The following is a 17,762-nucleotide window of genomic DNA, read 5'->3' on the forward strand; positions in this document are numbered from 1 at the left end:
ACGTTTAACTTCTGGGCTATGGAAACGGTTAGCATGTAACAAATTGTTTTTATCAACTGCCTTTACAGTCATTGGTTGCACTTGGATGCAGTAATATGTACAACAGCAATGGCAGCAGTTTCTGCCTAAATCTGCCTTCCTTCTGAGTGTCCTGCACTGAGTACACTGCACCATGTATTTGCATGTATCAGCCCCATTGGCTAGTTTTAGGAGAACCCACCTTATTGCTAAACAAACCCATACTCCATATGCTTTCTATTTATATTGGACAGTGCATTTACTTTCCAGATGCACTTGAACTAGGGTTATTGCTTTATAGTGCAGTTAATTTCATTTACCATTGTTTACCATGCCTTGCTATTTATATCACTGCATAGTTTGCATGCTCTGGGTGAGTTATTCAGTTATTGTGACACAACATTGACACGTGACTTACAGCACACAATTATGTTTATTGAATTACCTGTGTCTGGTTAATTAACGTAAGTTGATGATGCTGAGTATAGTCAATAATAATGGATCTATTAATACAAGTTCAGTCAATTTCCCTTTCGAGTTCTTAGCATCAATTTCTTTTTTTTGTTTAATGTTTTTAATATTTCATACAGAGATTAATACATTATTATATATATATATATACAGTAGATCATTTTTTGGAGTGCAGCACATTTGTTGAGTAAGGGCTTAGGTTTTTTTCACAGACACAGCAGCTAAGCTAAAAGTCTAGTACAAGTATGAGATCCCTCATCCGGAAACCCATTATCCAGAAAGCTCTGAATAATAGGAAGACCATCTCCTATAGACCCCATTTTAATTAAATAATTCACATTTTTAAAAATGATTCCCCTTTTCTCTGTATTAATAAAAAAGTAGCTCATACTTGATACAAATTAAGATATAATTAATCCTTTTTGGAGGCATAACAATCCTATTGGGGTTGCTTATATGATTTTCTAGTAGACTTAAGGTATGAAGATCAAAATTACAGAAAGATCCGTTAACCAGAAAAACTCAGGTCCCAGGCATTCTGTATAACAAGTCCTATACCTGTATGGTGCTATTAAACCAGCGTCTCTGGATGCATAGTTGGCTTCATTTGCATGTCTCCAACTATAATTCTTTAGTGGACGCAAAACAATTCCATTGGTTTTATTTAGGGGCAGATTTATCAAGGGTCGAATTTCGAGTTCATGGGAGTTATTTAAAACTCCCATGAACTCAAAATTTGACCAATTGCAATTTATTAAAAAAATTTTTGGAACTCGGGTGAATTGGATCAACCTGCAAACTTGAATTGAATTTGAGTCAAATTCGAATCGAATAAAAAACTCGAATGTCAGGAAAGCTGAAAACAATTCCAAATTGATCCCAGGACATCCTCCATAGGCTAAAACAGCAATTCGGCAGGTTTAAGGTGGCGAATAGTCTAATTCAATTTCTTAAAGGGTCAGTGTATGATAAATTTTAAAAATCTTCTTTTTGAATTCCCTAGTTGAATTTGACAGTTTTGGCCTTAAAAAACTCGAAGATTCAAATTCTAAATTTGAATTCGAAAATGTTCAATTTGACCTTGATAAATCTGCCCCCTAATGTTTAAATGTTCTTTTAGCAGACTTACAGAAAAATCCCTTATCCAGAAAACTCCCATGTCCCAAACATTCAGCATAACAGGGCCCTTCCCTGTATTAGCAGTCAAAAACAGCTCAAAGTAAAAAAAAAAGCACCCATAGATTCCAAAAAGACTTCCCGCTGCCCAAAGTTGCAGTGGGAAAAAAAAGTTGCACATTTGCCGTGTTTCTGCTGCATGTGACGAGAAATGCGACAGATTTGCTCATAACTATCAGGAAGTTAAAGTCTAAAAATAAAACCGGAGTATTTAATGCAGTGTGCATCAGACAATGTAACAAGTATGTTGAAGTAGAAGTTATCATCTAAAAGCATGTGGTGGGATTTTTCAGTGGTGGTTTGGAAGGCAGGACATGCAACCAAAGCTACATTTTAAGTGCAGCAGATATCTGGAGGCTCAGGCCTGAGTTTCAGGCTGTGGGTGGCTGGGATATGGCATATTCAACTCCAATCCATCAACTGGTGGAAGGCAGGAGATTAAATATTGGTTTTTATATCATTCTTTAGAACAACAGAGTGTAGTACAGAATGTGAAAACCAAGCAGCTGTTTTGGTTTCCCCTTATGGTCATGGCGCTACCAGCCAATCACAGACATTAGGACTAAGATCTGCAACAAAGTAAAGGCACACCAGTCACAATTCTGACTTAACAAACTTTAGAACTGTTTATTTTCTCTGAAAAAGAAAAAAAAATCTCAAAACAAGTAAAACGTACAGCCCTGTTGATACAATGTTTTTTCATAGGAACCATTTGCTCATTTCATTCCCTTTATGATCAGAGCTCTGGCATATTAAACACATGTTTAAACAGATGACTTTGGCATGGCTGCTAACTCGGTAATCTCTTTTAACTGCAAACATTAAAAATAGCAAGAATAAAAGGTCTGCATCATTTCTTCGCAGAAGTCATAATATTTTATTACGTCTATGGCTTGCCGAGCTCACTCTCACTATAATATTTATGTAAGGATTTTGTACACAACTAGCCATATGGAAGGCTGGAAATTATTGCCCTTCTTTATAAACTCCGCTCATTCTACAATTTTCTTTTTCCACAGTTCCAGCTTGGAGATGACAGAGGTAAATACCCATAAAGTGAGCCAGATACGACACTGAACGGAGGGTGTTGCTAGAATATTCTCCCATTTGATAAATTAACCTGCTAAAACCTCACTAGTGTTATTCTACACAAAAGTATCTTTGTATACAGTATATTGTTTATGATATGTGGACCTGTGAAATTTCTCATAGATCATAGCAAATAAAACACTAGGGGGCTGAATTCAAATTGTGAATTATTCGAATATGAATTTCGTTATTTATCGTACTCTGGCCCTTTAAAAACTCAAATTTGACTATTCGCCACCTAAAACCTGCCGAATTACCGCGTAAGGGAGAGGTCCAGGGATCAATTTGGTGATGTTTGTAACCTTCCTGAGAAAAAAACTGGAATCAAGTTTTTTAAATACGAATCGAGTTTTTTTTTCGAGTTTACGGGTTGTTTAAATTTGTTCGAGTTTAACAAATTTGCTTTTATTAATAGATTTTGACTAGTCGAATTACAAATTTATGGGAGTTTATGGGAGTTTAAAAAAACTCACATGAATTTGAAATTTGACCCTTGATAAATGTGCCTCTAAATGTTTGGCCCCCAACTATGTTTCACTTTAACAGAGCATGGGTTACCCAAGGCATTTTTTCTGTGATGGGACCCTTGCTGTGGAGTAAGGATTTTAACACTGCTTTACACACTCACTTATGATCATTTGGGTGCAGGTGGATAACTTCAGGCTACTAACTATCTATTATCCTAGTTGGAGCTTCTGACTGCCCTGCTTAATAGCCCTAGTCTATCTTTTATTCCTTAAGCAAGTCAAACATGGGATCTAAACTACCACTAGCAAGTCCTCTTGCTTCCTCAACTTCTACTGAGCTGACTCTTTCTTACCCCTCCTTCACTAAGGCCACTCGTGTCTAAGGCCCCTAGCAACATCTTCCTATGTGAATGCAAGGACCTTAAGTGTCCCTTCCCCTCTTTATACCGACAGGAAAACCACCTGATCAATGAAAAACTCTTACATGACATTCCTACAACTGGATGATGCTACAACTCTTTCCACGCCTGTGTACAAACGGAACAGGCAACAGAATCGTCAGACAGGCTGGGTCGAGGCAGGCAGATAACAAGAATTGTCAGGCAAAAGGGTCAAAACCGGGTGATCAATCGTAGGGTTAAACAGTAGAGTAGTCGTAAGCAGGCAAGGTCAGGATCCAGAATTCAGAATAGTCAAATAGCCAGGCAGGGGTCAAAAACAGGAATCAAACAAGTTCAGAATACAGCAAAAGCTCAGAAAGCACCAGGAACGAAATCCTATCACGGGCAAAGTCCCACAGCCCTAATGGGCTTTAAATAGCGTTTGAATTGCGCGCCCTTGCGCGCTGACGTCACTACGTGACGCCGGCGCCTGCGGCCTACAGAGCCGCTCGTCGAGGCGGGCGTCCCCGTCGAGGCGGGCGTCCCCGCCGAGGGGGCGACAGGCGTCCCTGTCGTCGTCCCCCTAGACCACCAGGTATGTTCGTTACAGCCTGCTTAACAAACTGACTAGGGAAACCCTACTCATCTGCAGATATGCCATTTTATAGAGAAGGAAGAAAGGATACCTGCGCAACAGCACTTCTTGCAAGCAGGGATTATCCCTGTAACAGATTAATTGCTTTAAGTTTGCAATTAGTTAAAATGTCAGTCCTTTAGGTTATTCCTTGCCGATCACCTCACAGTCTCTCAGCTGTAGAAAAAAAAATCCAAACGAATATATATAAATTTCCAGGGAAATATATACAAGGGGATCAGCGCCTGTGGCAACAGAAATTAGGAACTAACATAGCGTAATACGTTCACTCAAAAAGAGGGGTATCACCAAGTGCTTTAACTGACTTATTTCCGAAGTGCTCCCCTTTCTCTAATAAGCATCTAGTTAGAGAAAACAAATACTCTAGGGGTACAGGTAAAAAGTAAGGTTTGTTCTCCAGTGTGGAAATTAGTTGTGTGTTTCAAATCTGGAACACCTCCACCATTTAGGTAAATTGCCTACTTACAAACCACTCTTGTGGTATAGCGTGTCTATTAAATCCTCCTATACGATCCTTGTCAGACCTCGCACTCTCTGCAGACTCCAGAGCAGGGATGAAAACCGGAAATAGTGTAATACCGTTTTATTCAAAATGACTTCTTAAAAACAACAATAAATGCACTCACATTTCTTTCCCTTAATGGAATCGCATCCAGTCCAATTTTTTGTAGCTACAAAGTCCCAGAGGATAGTATTTACCGGCCGGATTCAGACCTCCTCGTGGTGCTTGAAATAGACCGATGTGTGTTCACCTAACGCGTTTCGCTGTTGCTCACAATATATATTTTCCCTTGGTATCAGATGGTTCCAATTCTCTGTATCTGATGTTACTGCCTGCTCACTCTGTAATCGTAGGTGAATATTATGCACTTTCCCCAATGGTTGCCTTTAGTGCTCATGATCCAATTTGTTTCAGTGTTAATATTAATCTCTATCCCTAGCCTTAGAAGAATAAAGTCCCAGAAGCCTCTGTAAGACTTTCAGCCCTTAGTCCTGAGGGATATTTTTCTGTTCCTTTTTCCAGGCACTTGGTGCTGAAAAATACAATCTCCTTCCCAGCTTCTCACACTCTCCCTGACACACTGGGAAAAACAGCTTTTTGGTAGTTTTTTTTTTTGGTAGTACATATGGTTTTTATGCAACCAGAACTTGCCTGAAATTTAAAAATAAGCACCTGCCACTGGGAGCAACATCCAAGGGGTTGGAGAGCAACATGTTGCTCACGAGCCACTGGTTGGGGATCACTGCTCTAGAGAAAGCAGATCACATGGCGTGGGAGGGGTCCTGAGGAAAGTGTGGCCTGAAATGCAGGGTCTGTTCCCTCTATAGTGTTGAAATCCCCTTTCCCACTGCTTTTTCCTTTAAATTGATGGTGCAAGCACGAGGGAAGCCGGATGTGAGAGTGCGAGCGCAATGACGTCCGTTGAATATTTTTATGGTGGGGGGGCCTGGAGCTCTGTTGTTACGCCCCTGACTTAGGGTTGCCACCTTTTAAAAGAATACTTACCGGCCGGTGGGGGTAGTGACCTAAAGGAGGCATGGCAGTGACATAGGGGGTGTGGTTATGAAGTTGAGGGGGCGGGGCACTGCATGCAAAGGCCTGAGGATTGGCTATGGAGCGGCAATCCTTGAAGAAAAAAGATAAGTGTCGGGTAGATTTGGGGGGGGCCAAGGGCTAATCTTAAGGTTATTACAAATTTACTGGAAACTACATTACCGGTAAATTTGTAATACCGGCCCCGGCCCTGGCAGGTGTTTTTGTCAGTAAAATACCCGCCAGGTGGTAACCCTACCCTGACTGGAAGTGATGTCTATTAAAAGGAATAATTGATCTTCCAGTGAAAAGTCCTAGAGGTCTAATTTTTAAAGCAAATGCAAACTGCAATGTTGATGCATTGTTGTTTTATTTTAAACCACAATTCAACTGCTTCACAGTATTTCAGCATTATTAAAGGTTCCTGCAAACAAGCGGCCAAGCGTGTCAAGTCAGATGCACACAGCATCACTAATGGCATTAGTGTTTCACTTTCTTGGTGCAAACCACTATGGGAGTCCTGGAATTACTGTCAGGTCTATAAGAGCAACTTTCCCTTTGTGATACAAGCTCTATTTTATGTCTGCACAGTGCGCTGGGGGAGTATTTTAGATTGTATATTGCAGTCATGAAGTACACGTGAGACTTTGTAGGCACAGAATCACAGGGGCTGAAAGAAAGGTCTGTAATGTAATATTTATTCCAACAAGAAGCACTTCAATAGACCTTAATCTGCTCACACTCTTGAACAATCTCACTACTTAATAGCAGATAAATCTTTTAACTCCCTTACTAACCAGCCTTCCACTCCATATTCTATTCTGCTATAACCAAAGCTCTTTGAAGTCTTTTTGTTTTCCTTTATTGTAGGACACATTGTAATTTAGAAATAAAAGCAAAGTCGCCTGCTACTGCAAGCTCTTTGGTCAGAAAATAAAAAACAAATCCCTGTAGTGTTAATCACATGGATACAATAAGTTTTTCTTTCAGAAAAGAATTGCACCTTAGCAGCATTTGGATATCACAATATTGTTTTCCAATATCCTCATAGTCTTTGATACAATAATGGGTGACGGCATAGGTGGGTATAGGAGAGTCCTGTACTTGGGAGGCAGAAGTGATCATATTCTTTACTATTTAGTTTTGCAGGAAGCTGTCAGTCAATCCAAGCAGACAACAATAAAAAGCCATTAAAAAGGTGGTTCACCTTTAAGTTAATTTTTAGTATGATATATTCACCTTTAAGTTAATTTTTAGTATGTTATAGTCACCTTTAAGTTAATTTTTAGTATGTTATAGTCACCTTTAAGTTAATTTTTAGTATGTTATATTCACCTTTAAGTTAATTTTTAGTATGTTATATTCAGCTTCAAGTTAATTTTTAGTATGTTATAGAATAATCAATTCTAAGCAACTTTTCAATTGACCTTCATTATTTATTTTTTATAGTTTTTTTATTACCTTTTTCTTCTGACTCTTTCCAGCTTTCAAATGGGAGTCACGGACCCCATCTAAAAGGCACTAAGTTTGCCCAGGAGCAGTTGGGGACTCCTGCGCTAGAGTTACACTAGTGCTCCCATTAGACAGATGGTGTCTAGCACAGGCATGTTATACATAATCTGCAGTAACATGTATAAGGTTCAGTTTTGAGTCCTTTTATCCTTTACAATTTTCAGCAAGGGATGGACAGACTCTTATAATACATGAGTAGCAAGTACATTGCTCCCCTGCTCCTGAAGAGTCCCTGTCTTGGAACCAGACGTGAGCACAAAAGTATCGTACAAAGTGGCATAGGTACAGGTTGGGCACGGATCCCACAATAGCAACATTTTGCGGGTTAGCGTAGGGTGCGGGTTACGAGTTTGTGGTTTAGGGTCAGGAGCGTGTTGAGTTTTTCCTGACCTGCACATCACTACTTTACTGATCACCTATATGAAAACAAACACTGGTTTGCTATGGGTTACCAGACCCTGAAGGAAATATTTTCTTAAGATTGGAATTCAGCAAACCAGATATATTTGTTTTTGAATTCTTTTGAATTGCCATGAGAAAATATAACTAAAATCTTAACTTTGAAAACATTACAGGACAAACTGCATTCCAGGTAGTGTTTACTTTCAACATATATATTTTTAGAATAATATCATGCATTTTGGAACTGTTATACTGAAATAGTAATTTCTATTTCTGTCCATTTCTATGAATGTGTATGAACAATATTCTCATTTATGTACGCAGGTGCAGTGGGCAGCTTTTGCCCTGGCAGTGAGTGGCATTCCAAAACTGTCCATTTCAAATGAGGTGCTGCACCTATTGACACAGGGAGCTCAGGGAACCCTAGGGTAACTCCAAGATTTCCTGAGCGCTCCGAATCAATTGCCACAGCACAGTTGTGCCTAAGGAATTGGGTGCAGATGTCACTTGCACATCCAAACACCATATAATGCATATTTCTGTTAATGTATGTGCTGTTTCCTATGTATATCACTGAGAACGCCAAGAAATCTTATTTACTTTAATAAGGAATATAGTTTTTTCCATTTTAAAGCTAAAGATTTCTTAAAATTAATTTCAGAGCATCATGTTACTAATTGGTTTATTAAGAAGATACACTAAACTGACAGTTATAAATAATGTCTATTTCTCCATACAATACTTGCTTTCTATTAAGTTTTGCACATTTAAAATCTTATAATCTTATAAGCCCTGTGAGTGTGGATCTGCTTTGCAACAGTGGAACATGTACACTTACGGTCAATCACAGGGGCATCGGAAAGGCAGCCTCAGGGAGCAGCCAGGGACCCAGAATCGTCGCTGGTTAAACCTATAGGCACTTTAAAGTTGAATCATGCACAAATCTTTGCACTGCCATTGTCTGGCACAACATTTTGCACTGCCGTTATCTGGCACAACATATTGCACCTAGTAATACCTAGAGAGCATTTTTGGACTGAAAAACATTTAATGGACAACATTAAATAAGCAAAACTTTTGTGTCCATTTTAGTGTGACTGAGCTTGCGGCTGCATTCTGTTTCTGTCTTGTGATTTTTGAGAGCTGTTGGAACCCCTTTCACTTTGTTTCTGCTAAAGTACTCCACCAACTCTCCTGGTACCTTGTGATATTACCAGTATCCCACATCCCCTCACTGATATAGACACTATAATCGTATTATCAGTGAAGCATGCTCTATGCAAACAGATTGATGAGGACATACGCTAAGCCCACAAGCTGGTGTTTTTCAGGCAAGCATGCCAACTCATTTTCTGCAAGGTCTGCCTGAAGTTGTTTTGATATTCACCTTTCCATTATGCTGTTCAGCTGGCATCTTGCAGAGCCAGCAAAGCCTAGGAAACCCCAAATAGCATCTTTGAGTGCCTCTTTGCTTTAGCAACTGGAGAAATGCCCCTTGGCCTAAAATATAAGTTCATAGCTCTTTTGCAATTTTCCATATACAATTAATGCAATTAGACATTCAGCTGCGTCTCCAGATGAAGAGCTTAGTTCCATTGGCATGATTGAAATAAACAACAATACGGATAGATATGGGCAGAAACATATACAAAACCAGTTGAGTGCATTTACCTAAACCTATTTTCAGTTACCCAAATCGTTACCATCTTTGGACATTTATAGAGATGAGCCTTTCATTTGCGTGGCACAGCCACTACTGGCACTTAATTACAGTTAAACAGATTTGCGTTGGATGTTCGTCTGCACTTTTTTTTTTTAAACCATTTGTTATTTCAAATTATGTACAATTGCTTAGGGAAAGTTTACAGGAAGAGTAATATTGTTTTTCAGAAGGGAGTGTTCATTAAATGAGTACACCTGGTCACTTAAGGGTGCATTAAAATTGATTTAAACTAGGTATATTTTTAAAAAAAATTAATTGATACATAAAGGATAGAAAATTGCACTGTAATGTGTTCACTGATAATCTATGGGTATCAGCTTTCATTCTAAACTGAGTTTTCCAAGTGACATGGTGATTCCTACCAATGTCTTTCAGAGAATAACTAACTAGCTTTTCTAATCCATCAAATATTCCATATTACGTGCTGTTGCAACCTCTTCTGCCTTGTAATAGAACCTTCTAGTAAAAGAACATAAGTCACACAGGTAATGGAATAACAAGAGTCCCTCCAAAAAAACAGTAGGTTTTAGTAGGTTTTGCTAAGGGAGTTATTCATTAATACACATACACTATACAACAGATAGTTTAAGTGGCGTATTAAAGAATCTTACCAACGGTTAAGTAAATATTGCACTTTTACATCTCTTACCTTGAGCCACCATTTTGTGATGGTCTGTGTGCTGCCTCAGAGATCACCTGACCAGAAAAACTGCAGCTCTTACTGTAACAGGATGGAAGCAAAAGACCGAACTTTGCCCACTAATTTGCTCATGTGACCTAACATGTTTGGTTTGCTTAAATCGTTGAATTCCAGCGGGGTGGCCCTAGTTCATTGGTCAATTTTCTTTGCCCAATGGCACATACTGCTAAAAAAGTATATCGTGAAAATAGTTTATTTAAATGACGCAGGGTTTTACATATGATATGAGCTGTTTTATGCAAAATGTTTTCATAGAGACATACATTGTTCGGGGGTATAATTTTCCTTTAAAGGAAAAGGAAAGGTAAAAACTAAGTAAGCCTTAACAGAAAGATCCACCTAAATGTACCAGTAAACCCTCAAAGTAATGCTGCTCTGAGTCCTCTGTCAAAAGAAACACGGCATTTCTTTCCTTCTATTGTGTATAAAATGGGCTTCTGTATCAGACTTCCTGTTTTCAGCTTAAACCTCCAGGCCTAGGGCGTGAGCATGCTCAGTTTGCTCCTCTCCCCCCCCCTCCCTTCTCTGCAGTAATCTGAGCCCAGAGCTATAAGTGAGCAGGGAGAGACCCAGGCAGGAAGTGATGTCACACCAAGCTAATACAGCAGCCGCTATCCTAAACAAACAGAGAACTTCTAGAGCTTTTTACTCAGGTATGGTAAAACATTCTACAGAATAAATATAGCATTCTAGATTGCACTAATTCATTGGCAATAAAATGCCTCCATAGCGTTCCTTCTCCTTTAAGCAACAAAACTCTCTTTTTTTTTTCAGTTTAAAAAGGAAATTTTAAAATGAAAATTTAAATTAATTAATCATTCAAATTTTAAATGTTATATATGAATAAAAACATGATTTTAAATGGGATTTCATGGGTTTTTAGCCTTACCCAAGAACAATGAATATGCAATACTGATGAGCCACTCACAATGTCTGTTTTTTGTTGTTATTGTTGTTTCCCTTAGTTCTGAGCTTTTATTGCCACCTGGCTGAACCTTCAGCTTTACTCAAGACCAATGGATAAAAAATTCAGCAAGAGAGGTTTCCTCTTGCTCATAACTTCATTGTTATCAAGGTATGGCTTTGCAGCAAAATTCTACATTTAGCGAAACTGAAAAAAACACCATTGACTTTAACGCCTTTGTAGTCTTGTAATTTTTCCTGTGGTTTTATAAATTTACTGACAAATTGAAACAGTGAAAATTCACAAATCTCTTTGAAGTCAGTGGGCGTTGTTGGCAGTGAAGTTTTCTGCTGTGACAATGCAAAATACATTGGAGTCAATGGGGGGTTTTGTTGCCACTTTTTTTGCAGTGAAATGCAAAATGACAAATACATATGAGCCGAAAATGCCTCTCATCACTAATGAGCAATCAACGATACAGCTAAAGCCATCCACAAGTGAAAACTTTTTCATCCATTGTTCTTGAGTAAGGTTAAAGGTTCAGACGGGTGGCAACACAAGTTCACAACTAAGGGAAATGACAACAACAAAGAGCAGATTGCATTCCCTGGTACTCAAGATCTCACAATGAAGTTCATGCAGCAACAATATGAGACTGTTACCTACGGTATTTTACTGGTGTATTCTTCTTTTGTCGTTCTAAGTAGTTTCAAAAAGCAACTCCAAATTTGCACTGTTAGTGAATATTAGTTGTGTTTCTAATGATGTAGCAGCAAAATGACAGCTCCAAATATATACCTATGGTATACACATGGATAGGAGACCATGCAGATGACTGAATACGGCTTGGTCCCTGCAAATAAAGTAGTTAATAAAGTAGTCATAAGCTAAAAAATAATAGCTATTAAGTAAAAAGCTACAGACTTCAGGCAATGCTATGACAATACTCTGTAGCCTTTGAACAGATTGAGCATTGTTCTATTATGACTGTAATGTAAATGGGTTGCAAGTACTTATGTACATTGAATGTGCATTTTTTGTATCCTGGAAATGGAAGTGAATATTGGGACCAAACCTTGAAAAGGGAGCGCACAGCCTGCTATATAAAGACACCAAATAGGGTTCAATACACTCAGGGTTACATGAAAACACTTTTTTTAATTCTATGTCAATGCTATCCTCTTACAATCATGTGACTCTGCATTAACGCTATCCAAAAACAGAAAAAAGATGCACTCTTAGAACGATATGTGGTATCCCCTAAGTACCTGCAAATATTTATTGTGCGGAGTAAAAATTAAACGTTTCAGGCTGAAACATTTAGTTTGTACACAGCACAATAAATATTTGGAGGAGCTTTGGGTATACCACATAACGTTTTAAGAGTTCATCTTTTTTTCTATTTTGCTATATAAAGACAGACATATATCTCATAATACAGACTTCTCTTAATTACCTGTCTGCCCTCTTGTGCAGCGTTGCAGAAGAGGCAATTTTGCATTTTTCTTCTTTTATTAAAGGGGTTGTTTGAATTGACTTTTAACATAATGTAGAGAGTGATATCCTGAGACAATTTGCAATTGGTTTTCAATTTGTATTATTTTGGGAGTTTTAGTTATTTCGATTTCTATTCAGCAGCTCCAGTTTTCAATTTCAACACTCCGTTTGCTAGGGTCAAAAGTACCCTAGCAACCATTCATTGATTTGAATAAGAGACTGGAATATGAATAGGAGAGGCCTGAATAGAAAAATGAGTAATAAAGAGTAGCAATAACAATAAACATTTTTTTAGATCAGTGATCTCTGTTTGAAAGCTGGAAAGAGTCAAACGAAGAAAGAAAAAATGTCAAAAAGTATAAAAAATAAAAAAGTTAAGCTAATTGAAAAGATACTGGGGGGCACATTTACTTAGCTCGAGTGAAGGAATAGAATAAAAAATACTTTGAATTTCAAAGTATTTTTTTGGCTACTTCGACCATCGAATTGGCTACTTCGACCTTCGACTATGTCTTCGACTTCTAATCGAACGATTCGAACTAAAAATCCTTCGACTATTCGACCATTCGATAGTTGAAGTACTGTCTCTTTAAAAAAAACTTCGACCCCCTACTTCGCCACCTAAAACCTACCGAAGGTCCCCATAGGCTTTCCTAGGTTTTTTCGATCAAAGGAAAATCGTTCGATCGATGGATTAAAATCCTTCGATTCAAAGGATTTAATCGTTCGATCGAACGATTTTTCCTTCGATCGAACGAATTGCAGTAAATCCTTCGACTTTGACAGTCAAATATCAGTCGAATATCAAGTAAATGTGCCCCTTAGAGTAAGTAATTCTATAACATACTAAAAGTTAACTTAAAGGTGAAGCTCTTTAGTGGCTTATGGTAAGACCACCCAGACCATATTTAATAGATATTTATACTCAAACAGTAATTCAGATACAGCTCGATAGTTATTGAGAAACAGTTATCTCAAATCTCACCTCAATAATAATTTGCCTTAGCCCCTCCAATGAAAACTTGGTTCATCTCTAAAGGCAGGACAAGACACGTTCTGGAAATAGAATACATTTAGGAACATTTACTCATTATTTCCTTTGCTAAAAAAAGCTGCAAGAACATAGTCCAATTTCAGACTTTGCCTCCTCAGCATTTGTTACGTTGGGAATAATATACTAAATTAGCAGTAATATGCTACACAAGCCTCAGAGTTTAGATTTTCCACTGAAAGTGATTTACGCAGAACATGTTTGTGACAGTTCAATGAATGAAACTACTTGAGTTTAATATTTCCATTCTTGGTATTTAGACTTTAGACAGACAACGAAGGGGCTTTAAGCGATAAAAGGATTATAAGAAAAGAAACATAAAGTTTCCACTCATTCACAGGAAATATACTCCTAGGAAAATCAGACCCAACAGAGCAGCAACAAAAAAATGATCTAAGCGCACACCGATACTCTCAAACCTCAATGTGCAGCACATGAAGAGCTGCCCCGGTGAGCTTAATAGTCCAGAACCATAGAAACAGGCACTGTGGTTCCCAACAGAGCAGCATAACAGTCTCTCATTCACCTACTCACAAATGCACTAGTAAGCTGAAGCAAAAAAGCAACATGGTTGAAGGCATTGGTGGCTATGAGACCCCATATTGCTGTCATATGAAAGTAACAGACCTGGGAAGTCTGTACAAATTAGGCATGTAAAAATTGCCTGTACACTTTAACAATATAATTTTAAAGGAGAAGGAAAGCTACGGAGGCATTTTATTGCCAATAGATTAGCTGCAATAGTGCAAGCTAGAATGCTATATTTATTCTGTAGAATGTTTTACCATACCTGAGTAAAAAGCTCTAGAAACTCTCTGTTTGTTTAGAATAGGAGCTGCAGTATTAATGTGGTGTGACATCACTTCCTGCCTGAGTCTTTCCCTGCTCTGGGCTCAGATTACAGTAGAGAAGGGAGGGGTGGGGAGAGAGGAGCAAACTGAGCATGCTCTTGCCCAGGGCAATGAGGTTTAAGCTGAAGGCAGGAAGTCTGATACAGAAGCCCATGTGTACACAATAGAAGGAAAGAAATGTTGTGTTTCTTTTGACAGGGGACTCAGAGTAACATTACTTTGGGGGTTTACTGGTATATTTAGATGGACCTTTCTGATAAGGCTTACTTAGTTTTAACCTTTCCTTCTCCTTTAATCAATGTTTAAATGTTTTTGGAATATAGGGGGAATATAACCTAGTGCCCACAAAACTATCAAAGCTGTTGCACAACATACCTACCAGGGTTTCCACCAACGTAAATTGGAAGAGTTATGTTTCCATTAATTCCCTACATGGGTGAGACAAGGCCAGATTTGACAGTTTTTACACTAGAGTGCACTAGCTTACCTCTCCTGTGGAAGGATGGCACAGTACTGCTGTCGAGTAGTATATTGGAAGCGTCTGCAGGGCTGTCCTTGAGCATCAGTTAGATGTAATGAGAACAGACATAGCAGAAGCAAATCATACAGAATTACTAAGAATTCTGCACAAATACTCTTGGGGCTGTTAGGTGGTGGGTTTGGGGCTTACTTATTGTGCACAGCATGCAGGAACTTGTGAAAGATATTTGACTTTAAATTCTTACCCACTCAGACAGAGTGTTGTTATATGGCAACAAAGAGCAAGCAGCTCTCCTATTGGGCTCAGTTATCAGCAGGTTTTTCAACCAGCCTTGTACCTGCAGGATTTCAGCTGATCTGTGCAGTCATTCCAGCCAGGCTTTGCACTAGTGATGTGTGGTCGACTTTCGCAAGAAGTTTGCAGGCAGCAGGCGGCTGAACTTTAGCCTGCGTCCACCCCACTCGGGACCTCCTAGTTCCCCACTTCTACCTTTTCATATGCTCACACTCCAGTGTGCCCTGTCCCCTTCCGCATATAAATAGGAGTGCATGGTGGGTTAGGGGCGGGTATGGGTTCTCGGGGGTTGGGGTCTGGTTAGGGTCGGATGCGAGTTTTTCTCAACCCGTGCATCACTACTTTGCACTTAACGACAGCTGGGCATTCTAACATGGGAACACCTCTGTCTTTCCCCAAGGTGACCATTCATGGCAAGCTGTATTGATTGTGTTTGTAGAAAAAAGCAGACTAAAGCAACCTGGATGTCCAAAAATTATTTGCACTATTCTAGCATTTTTGTGAATACAGTCCCAGTGTTGAAAGGGTTAGTTCAATTTTTAGTTGACATTTAGCAAATTCTAAGCAGATTTTCAATTGGTCTTTATTTTTTATAGTTTTTTAATAATTTGCCTTCTTCTGATTGTTTCCAGCTTTTGACTGAACCCATCTAAAAACAAATGCTCTGTAAGGCTACAAATGTATTGTTATTGCTACATTTTATTTATATCACCCTTTATTCAGGCCCTCTCCTATGCATATTACAGTTTCTTATTTAAATCATGGCTGCTAGGGTAATTTGAAGCAACTAGAAAAGTGGAACAACCCCTTCCAAAACAGGTTTGAGAGTTGAGGGGGTAGAGCATATTGATGGTTTATGAGCCTACAATTTTAGCACCAAGACTTTCACTTAAATAAAGTTTTGTGGACATTGTCAGAATTGGGGGCTGTCACCTCAGTGTGGAATCAAGGATACAGCACCCAGGGCAGGAAGCAGGTCTGGGTCAGTAGGGCCCCCGGGATTTTTTTCCAGATATCCTGCCAGCCTATACTGACCCTGTTTGTGGATGAATCAAAGCTTTTTTTCTTTTTTCTAGTAGTTATCTGCCACCTCAGTACTACAAGTGGACCCTCCAAATTTCTAATGAAATTTCTAATGGTATTGTTTAACCACGTTTCTAAATGCAAATCTTTTACTTGCATATTAGTTATGCCAAATCAAAGTGTTATGGCCCATGTGTACCCTAGGCTTAAAGGAGAACTCCGGCTTCCAAACCAAAATTTGATAAAAAGGCCCACATAACACAGAATCCCCTAATATACCCATCACAGTTACCTGTTTCTTCAAAAAGTATGACTAAATGACATTTTCTATGCTGCAATCCAGCTGTTTAACAGTTCTTCTCTTTCTGCATCATTTGAAATCCTGGGGGATTAAACTACTGATGTTACAAATTGTAACAACTTCTCCACAATTTACAGACAGCATGCAGGAACTACATAACCCACAATGCATTGCACTATGATGTTCCTTTCCTTATTAAAATCACATGTGCAGGGAATTGTGTGGTTTGGAGGATGCAGGCTAAGGACAGCTGTACGGAACGCATTTTAGGACATCATGCGTCTACTTACGTTTGCGTCATGCGTCGTCCTATGCCTTCTCCGTTGCGCATCGCTTGCCTTTGAAGTCACGGATCATCCAAATGTGCAGTCGCACCTCCGCTCTGTAGCCTCCCTCCTCAGACGTCGCTCATCAACGCTCCGCCCTCAGACTTCCTCCTTGAGCTGTCAGACGTCGTCCATCAGGAATCAGTCGTCCTCCATCAGGCATCCTCCATCTGGCATCAGGAATCCTACATCAGGCGTCCTCCATCAGGAATCCTTCATCAGGCGTCCTCCATCAGGAATCCTCCATCAGGCATCAGGCGTCAGGAATCCTCCATCAGGCGTCAGGAATCCACCATCAGGCGTCAGGATCAGGCATCAGGCGTCAGCATCAGGCGTCAGGATCAGGTATCAGGCGTCAGGATCAGGCATCAGGCGACTCTCTGTCCTGGGCTGCTGTATTCATTTTTTTTTTTACTTCCGGTTTTACATTTGGCGCATTTTTTCCCCAGCCAATAGGAGTCTTAGGTTTCGACCAATTAAATTAAAGCTGCCACTTGTAGGCGTCGCCATTTCGTCCCACAGACATTGTTTGGCAAGGCACGCTGTCTGGCTCCGTTCATCTACCCCCCCGCATGATTTGTGCTGGTAATTAGATAATTAATTAATTAACTGAAATGTGGCATATACTTTAATTAGTTCGTGTTTATGTTGTTTTTTTTATTTATTTTTTCAAATAATTTAGCTTGCTGCTTACAAATAATTTACACTGCACAAGAGAGAGCAGGTTTCTCTGTACTTTAATTACCTTCCATGGCTTTGTGTTTTAGTTTAATATTTTAGAATATATAATATTTTTCTGGTTTTATTGCATTAATTTTATTTATTTATTTTATACGTTTTTTTTTATTTTATTTATTTTATTGCTATTATTGTCATTACAGGTATTTACCATAGCTTTGCAGCTTGC

Source organism: Xenopus laevis, chromosome 4L (genome assembly GCF_017654675.1).
Source record: "Xenopus laevis strain J_2021 chromosome 4L, Xenopus_laevis_v10.1, whole genome shotgun sequence".
Classification (NCBI taxonomy): Eukaryota; Metazoa; Chordata; class Amphibia; order Anura; family Pipidae; genus Xenopus; species Xenopus laevis.